The sequence below is a fragment of the Bos mutus genome, chromosome X, assembly GCF_027580195.1.
Source record: "Bos mutus isolate GX-2022 chromosome X, NWIPB_WYAK_1.1, whole genome shotgun sequence".
NCBI classification, from domain to species: Eukaryota; Metazoa; Chordata; class Mammalia; order Artiodactyla; family Bovidae; genus Bos; species Bos mutus.
In genome coordinates, this window is record NC_091646.1 from 94,738,586 (window position 1) to 94,755,622 (window position 17,037).

Genomic DNA, 17,037 nt, shown 5'->3' on the forward strand with positions numbered 1-17,037 from the left:
GAGATGATAGAGGTTCTTTCAAAGAGCAGTGTAGAGAGGTACTACTGAGTGACGAAGGGTGAACCTTTCCTACTGATAATTTTCAGGCTCCTTTTGAAAATGAAATGGCATCCTATATTGGAAAGCACCTATCACATCTTAGGCTCTTGAAAAAGCTGGTTAATTGTAAGATGAATTTGTATTTCTCAGAAACTTCTCCAAGAAACAAAGAGGGTTGCTGTCATAACGAATTGTATAATAGTTGCTCTGTATTGAACACAGATTATCTAACAGTTTGTGGGAGAGACTGCAAATGTTCACCCATATCCTGGCTTCCTCTACTTCCTTGATTCCTGGAAATACTACACTGCCAAGTACATGCATAGCTAGAAAGGATTGTGTGAGTAGCCCTTGCCACTGAAATAGAAGCTTAAGTAATGATATTTGTCAGTTCCAGGCTAAGACACATGAGAACCAGTTTGACACTTGCATGCTTTTTTGTCTATTTGGCAGCAAACATGGAGAACCTGACTTGAGATGGTGGACATACAAGAGTTGGAAACCTGGAACTCTACTTCAACTGACAGCAGGGAGTCCCTGCCAACCTCATCCACTTTATGTGCAGTGTAAATGCTTCTTGTTTTAAGCCATTCATGTTTCAGATTAAGAGAATTTTATCTCACTGAATAACAGCTACTAGTTCTGCTGTTGTCTGTTAGTTGCTCAGTCATGTCTGACCCTTTTCGACCCTATGGACTATAGCCCGCCAGGCTCCTCTCCCCATGAGATTTTTCAGGCAAGAATACTAGAGTGGGTAGTCATTCCCTTCTCCAGAGGATCTTCCTGACCCTGGGATCGAACCTGGGTCTCCTGAACCACCAGGGTAGCACAGTTCTGTTGTCAGACTTATTTAAATATTCCAATTACTAAGGTAACAGTACAAAGAGCTTTCTTGCAAAGAAAAAAAATTCTAACAAGACAAATACATCACAATTCCACTCTTTAGAATATTTCTCAAAAATTCAGCCATTCTCTAGAGTTAACCACTATGAACAATCTGATGTGCTAAAGTTGATTCTAGGTTTTTTCAAATATAAATTTATTTAATAAACATACATTGTGATTTTTTAAATACATGGGTAGTGATGTATACATTCTTCTCCCTCTTGCCTCTGTGAATTAATAAATGATCAACTAATAAAATGAAGGACCTTCCATAGCAGGACATACGTATCTACCTCACTTTTGTAACTTCTACCTAGGCGTGCCATGAATGTGTGCGGGAAATCAGCCATTCTTCCACTGATAGACACAGAGTTGCTTCCCACTTCATGCTATGACCAATGGTACTGAAATAAGCATTTTGGAACATGAATTCTTCGGAAAATACGCACTTTTTAAAAGACATAGCTGTGTGTAACCTATATTCAAGTAGAAAGTGTGATTATTTTCAATTTCTATAAATATTGCTAAAATTTCATTCTAAAAATGCCATACCAATTCATGTTCGTACCAATTATCTATGTGAATGCATTCTCAAAGACATTATGTTTTGCCATTTGTCATAGAGTTATTTTAATTTATAATATCCCTGTTTCCTAATTAGGCTAAGCAGAAACTTAACATAGCCCGGCCAAAGTCCCTATGTATTCAATCAAGCACTTAATGTAGGTGTTACAGTGACACTACTGATGGTAGTTAAATTTATGGTTTCAATTGTATGTGTCAGCTTGGCTGGGCCATGGTGTTCAGATACATGGTCAAACCTTATTCTAAATGTTTCTATGAGTGTATGCTTTAGAGTAACATGTAAACTGATGGATTTTGAGCAAAGCATACTGCCATCCACAATGTGTGTGGCCCGCATCCAATCAGCCTGAAAAAAACAACAACAAAAAAATGACTTCCCCTGAGCAAGAGGGAAATGTGCCGGCAGTTTTTGGATGGGAACTGAAATATCAGCTCTTTCCCTGGTATCCAGCCTGGTGGTACATCCTGAATATTTTAAACTTCCTACCTTTCATAATCACAAGAACCATTCCTTAAAGTCTCTTTTTCTTCTTTCCATTCCCTTCCCTTCCCCTCTCTTCTCTGTCTCCCTCTGGTCTCTTTTTCTACCTATCTTTCCATCTATCTATCTATAATCTCCCAGTGGTTCTGCTTTTCTGGAGAACTCATCAATTAGAACTTTATAGATGTAATTTAAACCCTTAATTAGTTGATTTTAAGAGAAATTTTTCTGGATAATCTGAGTGAGCCTGATTCAGTCAGTTGAAAGACCTAAAAGCAAGGATGCAGGGATCCATGACTAATTAAACTTTTGAAATCAATCAGGCTAAACCTACTATATTAACCAACTAAAGAAGAAAAATTACATGATCCTAACGATTGATAAAGGAAAAGCATTTGAAAAAATTCAACACCCATCATGATAAAAACTCAGAAAAAAACAGAATTAGAGTATAACTTCTTTAAGTTGATAGCTTCTACCAAAAAACAAACAAATAAATAAATACTCTACAGCTAACATACTAAACAGTGAAAGGCTGCTTTTGCCCTAACACTGAGAACAAGGAAGGGATGTCTGCTCTCAATATTCTTGTTCAACATAATGCTGGAAATACTACCCAGTGAATAAGGAAAGAAAGGGCGATAAAAGGCTGACAGACCAGAAAGAAGAAATAAAACCATCACTGTTGGCAGATGACATGATTTTCTGCATACAAAATCCCAGGGAATCTACCAAAAAAAAAAGTAAAATACTTCCTTGGGCCAAGAAGTGTGTTCAGCAAAGTCATAAGACAGAAGATAAACATATATAAAACAACTGCATTTGTGGATACCACTATTACAAATTTAATGCTATTTACAATCACTTAGAAAATGAGAAAAAAAATCAGATACTTAAATGTACTTTTACAAAAACCTGTACAGGACTTGAATGGTTATAACTAATGAGGCTAAAATTCTGAAAGAAACCAAGGAAGATCTAAATAAATGGAGAGACATACAATACCCAAGAAATAGAAGACTCAACATAGTAATTATGACAACTCTTCACCAACGATATACTTATTGTAATTACTATAAAAATCAAACCAAGTTTATTGTAAAAGTTACACAGCAAGATAAAGAAACTAGAGTAGCTAAAACAATTTTGATAAAGAAGTACAACACTGGAGGAATCTGTAATCAGAATTTAAGACACTATATAGCCACAGTAATCAAGGATGTGTGGTATTGGCAGAGGGATAGACAAACGTATCAACAGAAGAGAATAGAGAACCAAGAAATAAACTGACCTAAGGAAATGCTCAACTTATTTTTCTCAACTGCAAAAGCACTTCAATGTAGGAAATACAGCCTTTTCAACAAATGGTGCTGGAGCATTTGGACATTCATAGGCAAAAAAAAAAAAGTAACCTTGACTTAGGCCTAACATTATACACATAAACATAAATATATTTTATAACATAAAATTAACTCAAAATACATCATGGACTTAAATTTGAAACTTAAAATGATACAAGATTTAGGGTAAAATAAAAGAAGAAGCATTTCGGGATATAGGGTTAGACTGACAGTGTTGACCTATAAAGCACAATCATAAAAGTAAAAATTCATAAATTGGTTTACACCAAAATTAAAATATTCTGTCCTGTAAAAGGCTCTTTTAAGAAGATGAAAACACTATATACTATAAGAAAATATTTGCAAACCATATTATCCGAAAAAGAACTAACATCTTGACTACATAAAAACTCTCCAAACTCAACAAGAGAGAAACAATGCAATAAGAAAATGGGCCAAAAGCATTAGCAGACATTTTACTGAAGAGGACATGCAGATGTCAAGTAAGTTGCCAAAGAGATGCAGATCTTTGTATGTTCAAAGTCAGTAGCCATCAGAGAAAGGCAAATTCAAACCACAATGAGTTATCACTACACAACTATTGGAATGACAAAAAAATAGAGTGACCAAATGCTGGTGAGGATGCAGAGAAACTGGATCACTCATACGCTGGTAGTGGGGAAGTAAATGGTATGGCTGCTTTCAGAAAGAATTTGGCAGTTTATTATAAATACCATACAGCCTTGCAATTACACTCTTGAGCATTTATTCCTGGGAAATGGAAACGTATTTTCACACAAAAATCATGTATAATTATTTATAGGAGATTTAGTCATGATAACCAAAGACTAGAAAAACCCTAGGTGTCCTTCAATGGATGAAAGTTTAAAGCAACTATGGTATATCCTTTCTACTGAACACTACTAAGCAATACATGGGCTTTCCTGGTGGCTCAGACAGTAAAGAATCCGTTTGCAATGCAGGAGACCTGGGTTCGATCCCTGGGTTGGGAAGATCCCCTGGAGGAGGGCGTGGCAACCATCTCCAGTATTCTTGCTTGGAGAATTCCCATGGACAGACGAGCCTGTGGGGCTGCAGTCCATGGGGTCACAAAGAGTCAGACATGACTAAGCGCAAGCAATAAATAGGAATAAACTATTGATAAGTGCAACAACCCAAATGAATAACCAAATAATTATGCTGAGTATGATTCCATTTATATTAATTTTTAAAATTATAAAGTTACAGAGATGGAAAGCATATTAATGGTGGTCGGACATTAAGAAGGGAATGTATACCTGTGGCGGATTCATGTTGATATATGGCAAAACCGATACAATATTGTAAAGTTAAAAAATAAATAAATAAATAAAGTGTCAACCAAAAAAAAAGAAGGGAATGTGGGTGGCAGGGGGTTGGTTGCGGATATAAAAAGAACAACATGAGGCATCTTGGTGGTGATGATAAAGTTCTGCTCCTTGACTGTATCGGTGTCAATATCCTGGTGTGTTATTATGGGTTTGCAAGATACTGCTCTTCAGGGGAACTGGGTAAAGGGTATATGGCATCACTCTATTATTTCTACTTCTCTGGTTAAATACCAGCTTCTGCCTTGAAGAAAAACACTTCATTAACAAAGCAAAAGGAAATAAGAAGGAGCTGAAAACTGCTGGGAGGAAAGCCTCTCACCTTACACTCACCCTACATGACTGTCCCTGCTGGAACATAAGCTAACTATAGTCTGACAGAGAGTGACAGTGGCATGGAACAGGAGACCAGTGTTAGACAGCTTAACTCAAGCTGTCTGTTTGAGGATGGTGAGGAGGAAACAGAGTTGAGAGTTTTAGGTAGTCAGTGAATATTGAAACAGTATGTGGGGAGGGGCTATCTATAATGAGAATTTTGCCTGACTAAATTGAAGTTATTCCTCTTAACTGACACTGGAGAATAGAGACTAGAGGAAATTGGAAATAGAGGAGGGAGAGTTGGTGGCGATTTGAGTGAGAAGCAGAGATGAGGAAGGATGTGATGGTTGAGGTCAGTGTGGGCCACTTAAGGTTCTGCGGACTGTCCAGGTGGAGATGTACAGCAGAAGATGTGGGCCTGGCTATCTCAGGAGGGGCCCAGGCTGCAGATTCATTTTGGCTGCATTAGTAGAGGTCATTTAAGGCCACAAATTTAGATAAAACCAAGTGTTGTGAACATAGTAACTCACATGCTATATAGTATGTTATCCTCTCTTCCAAAAACACAGTAGGAAATACAAATTACATAGCTTATTAAAATCAAAAGCTTAAGAAATCCAGGAAGAACTTCAAAGGGGAAAGTACCCAGAAATCCACCAGAGAAACTTTTCCTATGTTTCCTTAAGCTTACTTTTCTAAGCATATATCTATGCCTTTGTATATGCCTATGTATTTGTGCCTTATATATAAAGTTAAATGAGGAGGGAATGGCAACCCACCCCAGTATTCTTACCTGGAGAATCCCATGGACAGAGAAACCTGGTGGGCTACAGTCCATGGGATGGCAAAGAGTCAGACACGACTGAAGCGACTTAGCAGCAGCAGCGTATAAAGTTAAATACCTGAATTGCTCAATTTCACCTCTTCTATCTTGGGTCCCCTTTAAGACTCTACTCTTGATTGGGTCCCCTTTAAGACTCTACTCTTGATAACCCTTGTCCAAGTTTGACCTTATACTCCCCACCAGTCCCTAGATACTTACTTATCTGCTGTCATGACTGTTTCAGTCAGCTAGTAGCTCTCCAGTAACTCAAGTTTATCTCCACATACAGAACAGGGTGTTGAAGTCAGCTTTGAGCACAGGTCTCTGAAGGTTGACACTCCATAATGAATGTTCAATCTAACTGCCAGACAGTGGACATGAGCATTTTTGACATGAGACCACTTATTCTGGCTGAAGCTTTCTCCAGAAATCCAATTCATGCACATAAAGAAGGCTGAGCAGTCTGTGTCAAGGGGGGCTGCAAGCTGACAGCCCGTTCTTCCCCTTGGGACTATGGACCCTAATGCCCACAGAACTCTCGTGTGCCCCCTGAACACTACTGTAGAAGATCAGTGCTAGAAGACCCTGCCTTAGTTGTGGACTTCATCTAGGGCTGTCAGTTATTCTGAACACACAGGACATATCCTCTATGTGATTGTGTCTTGCATTCTACATTGACTTTGTCAGGATACCCTAAATGTCCTATATTCAGTTTTTTCCAATAAGTTACAAAAATTCAGCAGTTAGAGATGTTTTTCCGGAGAAGGCAATGGCACCCCACTCCAGTACTCTTGCCTGGAAAATCCCATAGACGGAGGAGCCTGATGGGCTGCAGTCCATGGGGTTGCTAGGAGTCGGACACGACTGAACCACTTCATGTTCACTTTTCACTTTCATGCCTTGGAGAAGGAAATGGCAACCCACTCCAGTGTTCTTGCCTGGAGAATCTCAGGGACGGGGGAGCCTTGTGAGCTGCCATCTATGGGGTCGTACAGAGTTGGATACGACTGAAGTGACTTAGCAGCAGCAGCAGCTGAAAAGCATACCTCCACAAATAAAGACCTGGTCTCTCCTGCAGGTTTGGCTGAGAGAAGAGCATAAGGGGTAGTGGGAGGTATTTAGAATTAAAGAAAGAAAGTTCCCCCCATCCTTCCTCCCAGGGGAAGGGATAAAGTTAGGGAGTTTGGGATGACATATACACACTGCTATATTTTAAATGGATAACCAACGAGGACCTACTGTATAGCACAGGGAACTCTGCTCAATGTTATGTGGCAGCCTGGATGGGAAGGGAGTTTGGGGAAGAATGGATACACGTACATGTATGCCTTAGTCCCTTCGTTGTTCATCTGAAACTATCACAGCATTGTTTGCTAATTGGCTATACCCCAATGCAAAATAAAAAGTTTTAAAAAAAGAAAGGAAATTTTCACGAAAGAAAAAGCCTGTTTTTTGTTTGTTTGTTTGTTTGTTTGTTTTTGCGACAGTCCCAAGTTGTGAACAGGCAAGCACCATTCATTAGAATCAGCCCATAAATACAGCCTCTCCCCAGTAATCAGTTTCTGAAAGACAGCAAATCAATGACAGAACGAGGCTTCAGAAAATCTGCCAATCACTCTTCTAGTCAGTGGGTCTTTAGCAGCCTTACTCTAGTGACAACAAAATCACCCCTGAAAGTCTGTCCATCCTTAAACACTTTCACTTCTGAATGATTACCCATCCTTGAATCCCTAAGCTAACCAAAACCTTACATAGGATGGACTCTGGCTTTGTTCTAGAATACTGAGCCTCTTAAGGACACTTATCCCTTTAGGCAAACATGAAGTTCAATTTTTTGCATTAAATACTGAGTTCAATCTATTTATACTGCCTAAGTTCACAACCCTGTCAACCATTTAACCCTTGTTTACTTTTGAGTGACAGGCACATCAACTAACTTTGCCTTGAGATTTTCAAATTCAGCCTTTACAAATCTTGCATTGTTTGCATTCATTTATTTTTACTTGAAATGCCCAGACACAAGTGTAAAAGCTGTGATAAGTTTTATGAACAGAGCACCTTTATTAAATGAGAAGTCCTTTCAAAGATATTTGTGCAACATACACTTGACCATTCAATATAGAAAATGGTGGAAAGTCGGTTACAGACCAACAAAGACTACAGCTCAGCATGAGAGATGTATGATTCTTTAAACAGTGTCAAACAGTAAACTAAGGAATACTTTACTGATTAAGAGAAATTCACATGAAGAAGATAGAATAGTCACAGTGGAAGTTGGATGACTTTCTACAATATATATGGAAGGTATCAGTCTTTCAACTCAAATGACTGAATGTACTACCACCAGAAATATTTCCTGATTTCAAAATTGCAACAAGTTTTGAATGCCTGGGTGAAATCATAAAAACTGTAATAGCTCCATTTACTATTACAAAGATGATCAAGATCAAAATGGTAAGTCTAAATCATCCACGCTAAAATATCTAACCCTTTTTACAGCATGGCTGCAGATGCATGTGACGACAATGCAGGAAATGTTTTTTCCCTGGTTTGTGCGATAGTTTTCTTTTGAAAAAGGCTTGCTATTCTGAGTTCAATTCTTCCAGATGTAATTTCAGAAACATGATTTTTACAGACACTATTTTTAAGTTTGTAGTGAATGAGAAAAATGTACTGTTTTTTGTAGAGATGATATAAATTTTGGTGGATACTTACTTGTGCTCATGTTCATGCTCAGTTGCTAAGATGTTTCTGACTCTTGCAACTCTGTGGACTGTTGCTCACCAGGCTCTTCTGTCCATGGGATTTCCCAGGCAAGAATACTAGAGTGGGTTGCCATTTCCTTCTCCAGGGGATCTTCCTGTCTCAGAGATTGAACCCAGGTCTCATGATTTGGCAGGCAGATTCTTTACTGCTGAGCCACTAGGGAAGCCCCATATACTTGTATACAGGTACAAAGTTTATTCAAAATGGAACCAGAACATGAATGATTCTATGAAATGTGTTGACTGTAATTCTCATATTCTACATCATTTTACTCCAGTAGTAGGATATCCTTTCTTTTGACACTGAAATAATCGTTCTCTTATTTCAGCATTTATACAATTTGAACTTGGGAATTCCCTGGTGGTCCAGTGGTTAGGACTCTGTGCTTTCACTGCAAGGGGGACAGTTTCAATCCCTGGTTACCTGGTCAGGGAACTAAGATCCCACAAGCCGTACACCAAAAAAAATAAATAAAAAATTGAATGTAATGATTAAGTCATTTTAGTGCTTTTACTAGCAACCAGTATTCTTTCTCATTCAAAAATCCACTGGCTCTCTTTAATAAGTAGGATTGAAGGCTCTTCAAGTTGTTTTTTTCTTTTTTTAAACGCTGAATTCAAACTTTAATTATGAAAAAAAAACAAATTTGTTTTGACTTTTAAAATTATCTATTGAAGGAAGCCTATTGATTTCTTGCTCACTATTTCATTTGCAAAAGGATTTTACAAAGTGATAGAAGACCAGAGTTACTGAAGGACTCTATTGCTTAAAGGAACTTGTTGAATATGTTAATATAACATCATGTATGGATGTGAGAGTTGGACTGTGAAGAAAGCTGAGCACCGAAGAATTGATGCTTTTGAACTGTGGTGTTGGAGAAGACTCTTGAGAGTCCCTTGGGCTGAAAGGAGCTCAAACCAGTTCATTCTAAAGGAGATCAGCCCTGGGTGTTCTTTGGAAGGAATGATGCTAAAGCTGAAACTCCAGTACTTTGGCCACCTCATGCGAAGAGTTGACTCACTGGAAAAGACTCTGATGCTGGGAGGGATTGGGGGCAGGAGGAAACGGGGACGACAGAGGATGAGATGGCTGGATGTCATCACCGACTCGATGGACATGAGTTTGAGTGAACTCCGGGAGTTGGTGATGGACAGGGAGGCCTGGTGTGCTGCGATTCATGGGATCTCAAAGAGTCGGATATGACTGAACGACTGAACTGAACTGGTGAAAAAGTTTATCCCTTTAAGTGTCAAGGACTTTCATAAAATGGACAACATTACCTACCAAGGGGAATGAAATTCTGACTTGAAGTGGATAATTATGGTACTTGCCATGAGCATCTTTCAAAATGGATTTCATTGCTTAAAGAATCTGATTCTTTTACATGGATATTACTACATACTCTTCCAGCATAGGAACAAGTGAAATCAACATATGAAGCACTAAAGAAAAAGGGGATTAAAAATGGTAACAATGTTCTCTTCTGTCAGTGGACAACAACAACAAAAACTTGTGGATCAATAGGTACAGTACAATTTGAAAGAATGGAAAAACAAGTTCTATTATGCCTGTATCAAATTTGAAGAAAAATTCTCAAAATGGTGAACTTTATGCCAGTATATGATCAGTATGCGAACTAAAACTGCTGCTTGCCATGTCAGTAAACAAAGGATATTGTAGCCATCAGCCACTACAGCTGTCCACAACGGTGAGCCCTGAGGGAATTCAGGACGAAAACAGAGGGCCTGTCATCAGATCATCAGACATACTGCAGCCACCACAACTTCCACCAGTGTACCCTCAGGTGACTCAGGATGAGAAAACACAGGATAACAGCGCTAGATGGTGGAGGTACATATCAAAAGAATGATTTCAGTGAGACTAGACTCTTGTATGGGCTTCCCTGGTGGCTCAGATGGTAAAGAATCTGCCTGCAATGTAGGAGCCTGCGGTTTGATCCCTGGGTCGGGAAGATCCCCGGCGAAGGAAATGGCGACTCACTCCAGTATTCTTGCCTGGAGAATTCCATGGACAGAGGAACCTGGCAGACTACAGTCCATGGAGTTGCAAAGAGTCAGCCACGACTGAATGGCTAACACTTTCAGACTCTTGTATCTTCTCAAACACAGAAAAGAGCTAAATAATTTGAGATGGCTGGTTTTCTTTCATTAACAGTAATCTTTTGATGTTCCAACTCTCTGGTCTCTGTTGCAAACACTCCTATACATCTTGGCTCTCCTATTTGTCTCTTTGGAGCAGCCTCTCAGAGTTAATCTGAGATGCTGCGTCCGGGCTTAAGTCTTCACTTTTGTCTGCCATATAAAACATCACTCTCAACTCTTAGGCTGTGTACTTTTTTTCAGTCAACAAGTATCCTGGCTGATAATGCTAACACTGAATTTATATTCTCATTAATGACTCTACAATGGAAAAAACAATGAAATAAGTTGGCAGTTACCAGTGTAGAAGCTATGCTATAATATAAATAGACTGTAACTGCAAAGAATTTTATAAGCAAATTTTGCAAAACAAGGAATTGTTAGAGGCAAATAATCAGAGAGATATAACTAAAGAAAGATCTATATCATTTATATGTTCTCTTTTTTTTTCAGATAAACTGGCAACTTTTTAAAGTATCTTCCATGCAATGTTTTTCTTTTATCTCAATGTACATATATACACATAGGCAATTAAAAACTATTCAATTTTGAAAGAAAGAAGACATAAAAGGGTACATCCAGGGACTTCCCTGGTTGTCCAGTGGTTAAGGCTCCACACTTTCACTGCAGGGGGCACAGGTTCCATCCCTGGTCAGGGAAATAAGATCCCACATAAGATCCCAAATAAGATCCACACACACACAAAAAAAGGCAATCTAGTTCTCTTCTGATTATATAACACTCAGGCTAAATTAAACAGTATATTCTTTATGATTTCATATATATGTGATAAAACCAAAAGGAAAAGCAAGGAGACAATTCAAGAGACAGAAGGTAACTAGTAGAAAGAGAAGGATATGGTAAGCAATGAACTCACATGATATCTAATATGTTGGTGGTCTCTTTTCTTACACATATGAGTTTCACAATCTTTTCTATTTTTAATTATTATTTAAACTATGCATATCAATATATATTTTTAAAGTAATTATAGGTATCTCATAAAGTTCAGTAAGTCTAAAAATAAGACTTTAGAAAATTATTGAACTTATTGTTTATCATAAAATACAAAACTTCGTAGACAGCATCTCAAAACTTGGCTAATTATTATTCAGAAACCACTCACTGAGGGACTTCCCAGGTGGTTCAGTGGCTGGGGCTCCATGCTCGCAATGCAGAGGGGTTCAAGTTCGATCCCTGGTCTGGGAATTAGATCCCACATACCGCAACTAAGATCCAGCACAGTCAAATAAAGAAACATTTTAAAAAAGAAAACTAGTGACTGATATGAAGCTATGAGGTTAACAAAGACTGCTTTTACACTGAAATGTTCAATTCTAAAATAAAATCCTAAAGAGATAGCTAACATTTCTAGACACATTACAATGTGCCTACCTTTACCTCCATGGAGGTCTTGGTTTTCAGAAAATTATAATGAACTATAACTCATTATTGCAATGTGTTAATCCAGCTAAGTACCATGTTGCTGCCATATTTCTCTTTTAGTTTCATCATCACATCTTTACTCCACAGAGATACATTTTACTTCAGTGCCTATATCAAATCGATAACTGGAAGTGATATGTCACTCTAAAATGAGGAAAGCTATCCACAAGCAGTTGCTCAAGTAGCTAAAAATACATTTTCACAGCTGATGTGTTAATGGGGAAATTAACTCTGGAGCAAAATGAAATAAGAAACACAATGCAGTTTGAGAGGCAGCTGATCTCCATGTCACCCTTGTAGTATTGGGATCTCCGACTGGGGCCCAGCCTGCCGGCTCTCCTGTTACTTTCAGGCCCCCAGTCTATCTCTGTACTGAGGGTGGAGGATTGGAGGAGCCTGCTGTGCTTTCAAGATACATCTTTCCTCCTACCTACCACAGAGAGCAAGAAGAGCCCTTTTCTGTAAGGGGAAAACCGCTACTCCATATGTGAATGAACTAATAGTTTTCAGTACAAGCCTTCAGGAAGAAGGAAGCCTAAAAAGAACTGACTTGTCATCTGGAAGATTTCTCAAAATGTTAAAGCGGTATCCTCAGTTTCAAGGCTACCGTCTCCTCTGATTTCTCGTGAAGTTCACTAGGTCAGAGAGTGCTGGTGCCTGGAGAAGCCAGTTAGGGAGGAGGCATCGTGGGTGGGTGGGTGGGTGGGGGGGAAGTCAGGAAATGTCAACAGGACTAGCAGAGACTGAGCCATGGCTGCCAGTTACAAGAGCTCTTTCTTCTTGGTCCTGAATTATCTTTTCTATCTATTTTCATGGATCGAATAATGGCCCCCTTGCAAAAATTCACTCCACCCGTTGCTCTGTGATCACAGAGGGGCAGATGTATGGGGGCTGGATCTCCATTCCTCTCTGAGGTCACTTCCACATGGTCACTTCCACAGAGTAAATGAAGAGAACATAGCTGAATTCAGGGAAGAGTTTCATAAATGTGCGCACCTTCCTCAGGAGCATTGCCCAAGTGCAGATGGAGTGTAAATGGCCTCCAGGGAGTCTGTAAATAATTCATTAGGCAGGAAATGAGAAAAATTGGCTATTCTGCTATTAGAAACAGAGTGACATTCTTTTTTTTTTTTATAAGAAAGCTTTTTATGACAGACGAGATCAATCATCTGATCAAATGTCTTTTCTCCCTTTTGAAACAGCACAGTGCTAATGCATTTTCTCTTCTTCCTCTTCATAAATGTGAATTCTTCCTACACACATTTTGTTGTTGGTAAAGAGAAGCTATTACTCTCGCTTCAGAGTGAGCAGGACACTCTCCAAGGTTCATTAGAAGTATGGCAGGGTCCTGCCCCTCCTTTAACCTGATCTACTGCAATTTAGTTCCACCTTCCAATATTTTGTGGTTCTGTAGGCTGATACTTCTAGGGTAAGATTCTATTTCACTACAATAGAAGACAGATTCTTCAAAGGACCTGACCTATAAAATCCACACTTGAGCAGCACCAATCTTTTCAGTTTATCTGACAGTTTTTCCAACCACCAAAATGTAGTTTTCCACAAATTCTCTAAAATGAATTCTCTCTCTTTCACACACACACACCCCTGTAGATACTGTGTCACAGTAACATATTTCAAATTTAATTTAACACCTGGAAGAGAAAATTTAAATTGCTTAATAATAGATTCTTATTCCTTTAGCTTGAAAGGAGAAAAAAGTAAGAAATTAAAGAGATAGAAGTATCAAGGTTGGGGAGAGAGAGGTAGGGAGGAAAAGTGGAATTAGGAGAAAGTGACTTATAAAAAAAAGATGTCCGAGAAAGGGGTAGCATGAAATAATTTTCCTCTTTGGCTTGAAGAATCTATCATAGTGTCTTGGATGAGAGATTTCTGAGGAGATGGGAGGCTGGGAAAGTTCTGATATGGTAGCCCAACTACCATCACACTTAACCCAGATGCATATGGTTCACAAGAGCCTCATAGAATTATATTACAACAAAAACGTAGTGCTGTCTGTCTTTAGATTATGTGATTTGTATGATTTTCTTTGTGCTGTTCCACACAATCCACAATGCAGAAACTATTCACATATTAAATACTTTTAAAATGATCATTCAGACTCTTGGTATTATCATAGATCCAACTCTGGGTATAAGAGGACCTCCTCATTTAAGCCACCAGGCTTTCCTGGTGGCTCAGACGGTAAAGCGTCTGCCTGCAATGCAGGAGACCTGGGTTCGATCCCTGGGTCGAGAAGATCCCCTGGAGAAGGAAGTGGCAATCCACTCCAGCACTCTTGCCTGGAAAATCCCATGGACGGAAGAGTCTGATAGGCTACAGTCCATGGGGTCACAAAGAGTCGAACACGACTGAGCCACTTCACTTTCAACTTTTCCTCATTTAACGACTTACTCCTCAGAATTGTTAGCACCTTTGAAAATAACACACCGGAGCTTCCCTGGTGGCTCAGTGAAGAATCTACCTGCCAACACAGGAGACACGGGTTCAATCCTTGGTCTGGGAAAGACCCCACATGCTGCTGAGCAACTGAGCCTGTGCTCTAGAGCCTGGGGGCCAACTACCGAGCTCACATGCTGCAAGTACTGAAGCCCGTGTCCCCTAGAGCCCATGCTCCACAAGAGAAGACACCACCATGAGAAGCCTGTGCACCACAACCAGAGTAGCCTCTGCTCTCTGAAACCAGAAAAAGCTTACATGTAGCAGCAAAGACCCAGCACAACCAATACAAATAAAGTTATCAAAAAACAAACAAAAGAGTAACACACTGATTTTTTTTATTATTATATAGACAATATTATTATGGAACTTAAATAAGCTAAAAGCCTAAAAACAGAATTAAAAGATGTACCTATAACCTCATCACTTCATTACCCAGAGTTACTTCTTATTTTATGTATTTTAATCTTTTAGCTCCACAAATACTACTACTGCTACTGATGATGATGATGATGATTATCATAATGGTTAAGGGCTTTCTTTGTGTCAGATCAGTTTTAACTCTTAGATGTATTAATTTATCCTTCCCCCAACTCCTTGTGTAGACATACCATTATCTTCATTTTGCAAGTGGGGAAACAGAAACTTTAAATAATTAGGTGACTGGACTAAGGTCCCATAGTTAGAGACAGAGCCAGAGTTTAACCACTCTAAGCTGCCTCAATTGTGGATATGTGTGTATGCATGTGTGTTGGACATTTGACATACACATGTGATCAAAACACAACTTGAGGCATGTGGCTCACAGCTATTTCAAAATCCAAGGGAGCATGGACGAGAGACAAATTAGCAGTTTGGGGTTAACACACAGACATGATTATGACTAAAATAGACAACCAATATGGACCTACTGTATAGCACAGGGAACTATATTCAATATTTGATTATAACCTATGAGAGAAAATAATCAGAAAAAGAATACATATATTCTCCAAGAATGTAAATACATAAATTGCTGTGCTGCATACCTAAAACTTACATGATATTAGAAATCAACTATACTTCAATAAAATTTTTAAAAAATAAAATAAAAACCCAATTAAGAGGGTTCAGTTCAGTTCAGTTGCTCAGTCGTGTCCGACTCTTTGCGACCCCATGAATCACAGCACGCCAGGCCTCCCTGTCCATCACCAACTCCCGGAGTTCACCCAGACACACGTCCATTGAGTCATGATGCCATCCAGCCATCTCATCCTCTGTCATCCCCTTCTCCTCTTGCCCCCAATCCCTCCCAGCATCAGAGTCTTTTCCAATGAGTCAACACTTCTCATGAGGTGGCCAAAGTACTGGAGTTTCAGCTTTAGCATCAGTCCTTCCAAAGAAATCCCAGGGCTGATCTCCTTCAGAATGGACTGGTTGGATATCTTTGCAGTCCAAGGGATTCTCAAGAGTCTTCTCCAACACCACAGTTCAAAAGCATCAACTCTTCGGCGCTCAGCCGTCTTCACAGTCCAACTCTCACATCCATATATGACCACAGGAAAAACCATAGCCTTGACTAGACGAACCTTTGTTGGCAAAGTAATGTATCTGCTTTTGAATATGCTATCTAGGTTGGTCATAACTTTCCTTCCAAGGAGTAAGTGTCTTTTAATTTCATGGCTACAGTCACCATCTGCAGTGATTTTGGAGCCCCCCAAAATAAAGTCTGACACTGTTTCCACTGTTTCCCCATCTATTTCCCATGAAGTGATGGGACCAGATGCCATGATCTTTGTTTTCTGAATGTTGAGCTTTAAGCCAACTTTTTCACTCTCCACTTTCACTTTCAGCAAGAGGCTTTTGAGTTCCTCTTCACTTTCTGCCATAAGGGTGGTGTCATCTGCATATGTGAGGTTATTGATATTTTTCCCGGCAATCTTGATTCCAGCTTGTGTTTCTTCCAGCCCAGCGTTTCTCATGATGTACTCTGCATATAAGTTAAATAAGCAGGGTGACAATATACAGCCTTGATGCACTCCTTTTCCTATTTGGAACCAGTCTGTTGTTCCATGTCCAGTTCTAACTGTTGCTTCCTGACCTGCATACAAATTTCTCAAGAGGCAGATCAGGTGGTCTGGTATTCCCATCTTTTGAAGAATTTTCCACAGTTTATTGTGATCCACATAGTCAAAGACTTTGGAATAGTCAATAAAGCAGAAATAGATGTTTTTCTCGAACTCTCTTGCTTTTTCGATGATCCAGCGGATGTTGGCAATTTGATCTCTGGTTCCTCTGCCTTTTGTAAAATCAGCTTGAACATCAGGAAGTTCACAGTTCACATACTGTTGAAGCCTGGCTTGGAGAATTTTGAGCATTACTTTAGTAGCGT